This window comes from Artemia franciscana, unplaced genomic scaffold (genome assembly GCF_032884065.1).
Source record: "Artemia franciscana unplaced genomic scaffold, ASM3288406v1 Scaffold_826, whole genome shotgun sequence".
Classification (NCBI taxonomy): Eukaryota; Metazoa; Arthropoda; class Branchiopoda; order Anostraca; family Artemiidae; genus Artemia; species Artemia franciscana.
In genome coordinates this window covers 131,439-133,752 of record NW_027068258.1, presented here as the reverse complement: position 1 = coordinate 133,752, position 2,314 = coordinate 131,439, and positions in this window count along the sequence as shown.

Genomic DNA, 2,314 nt, shown 5'->3' with positions numbered 1-2,314 from the left:
CCACTTTCATGTTGCCGACTGAATCAGAATTTTTTCATGTAGTATATAGCTCAGTCGTATCAGTGGCAAATCAGGTCCCAAAAAGGTAATTGCAGACGCCTTAGTACACCAGAAAACATATTCGTCCATTCTAAAAAAAAACACACTATTTTTACTCAATTTTTTTTAAACCTATTATTATTATTAATTAAAAGTTAAAAATTTTAAACAGTTAGGAAGTTTGAAGCATTCATACCCTTTGAAGAAAAATTGTGTCCCTTTTCATGATACGGCTAAGTGATCATTTAAGCGACACTACAAAAAAAATCGCCTACCTATTAAAAATAAAAAATAGTTTATATTTTTTTAGCTCCAATTGTACGGAATTGAATTAACTTTCTTTGAAAATATGAAAAAAATTTGTTACCTTCAAGAAATATCGAGTTTTTAGCCATTCTTTGGGATATTTGTCGAATTTTACAGCACTTATTTTGAAACTGCAGTAAATAGAGAAAAAAAGCGTTTTTTTTATATTCAAAATTCATATTCTTGTAGATCTAGATCTCTTTTTTCGATTGATATAACATTACGCCGGATTCCTCAACCCCATACATCGCCCAAAAAATCCTGAATCGTCACACTTAGTTATAGGCTAAATTTGGCATTTTTGGCCTATATCTCAGAAACGCTCCAACGACAAACATGCGTCCTACTATATTCATTTTCAGCATGGTAAACTACTCTTAAATCTTTCTCCAGCATTTTTGTATCTTCGGTATGGGTTGGTGCACGATTCAGAATCTGGCACCCTGACTATTTATTCGACTTTAGCTGCTATTAGTTAAAAAAAAAATAAAAATCTAAGACGAGCAAAAATAAAATCTAAAAATGTTTCAAACTTAAAATCGAATTAATTGAAAAAAAGACAGAAGCTAAAATAAATCATCAGATAAAGATAACAGGAGTGGCCCGGCTCAATAGTGACCGAAACTCTAAAAAACAAATTTTGCTACCAATTTATACATCAAAAGAATTGTAATTCTATGCTGATTTTAAACATATAAGTTTTATCAAGTTTAATCTTTCCCATCAAAAGCTACGAGCCTGAAAAATTTATCTATTTTCGAAAAAAGGGGGAAAACCCTATAAAAGTCACAGTACCTTAATGAAAATCACACCATCAGGTTCAACGTATCAAAGAACCTACTATTCAGGTTTCAAGCTCCTATCTGCGTTCTAATTAAACGGCTTTTTTTATTCAGGGATTATTCTTAATTATTCTTAATGAGCTTGAGTGTAAAGAGCGAGGTATTGACGAGAAGGTGAACCCCTTCACATACGTAATAAAAATATACAAATATAGAAGTTTGCTACGCAAGTTAATTTGTAAGTTACGTATATTTATTACTAATAAAAATGTTCGTAAGTAAAATTGGAAGTTCTAGTGGTCTTTTTAAGTAACATAAAAAATTGGAGGTCAAATAGGCTCCCTCCCCTGCCCCTTTTTTTCTCAAAATTGTCCGATCGAAACTTGGAGAAAGCCATTCAGTGAAAAAAAGAAAACTAATATGCAAAGTTTGTTTTAATTGTTCATGAACGGTGAACCAAAATCAAAAGCTGTATTAATTCAAAAACGGTCAATTTGATTCTTCCTCACAGCTCTACTTTTTAAAATAATACAGAACTTTAGGGTAAAGAGCAGGGTGTTGAGGAGGGGAGAGTCCCTTTCATATACGGAATAATTTTTGTTCGTTTTCAGTTTTAATGTCGCTCCTTACTTTCAATTAAAAGAACTATCCTGAAAGGAGTAGAAATAGAATGAATAATCAAGACAAAATTCAACAGAATTTCCACGAACAGGAGTTTTGCTACATATTCCCTCCTCTAACTTTAAACTTTTTTAAAGTTGATTGTGTCATTTGGGTTTTATTTGAAAATTATATGCGTTTGTAAAAGTGTACTGTAATAGTTTAAAACACTGAAAAAAAATGAAATATAATTATTTTAAAAATCAAGATGACAAGAAAAAACAAGAAAACAAACAAATTGTCCAAAAACAAATTATACCGATTCTTTGAAATCCTAGGAATTCAAAACTCATGATCTTGTTAAATAGTATTTTTTAATATTATATTTAAAAAAAACGTTTAAAATATAATTACTTTGGTTTTCAATAAAGCGCAAATGTTCTAATAGACAATAAAAGGTTCAGAGGCCGTTTTAGCTTAATGATATTTGCCGTCTCCAATACATTTTAGATATGGCCTATATAAACCGGGATACAAGCATTGTCTTTTGAACAAGCTAAAAATTTTCCTCGGCATTCTCTAAAAGT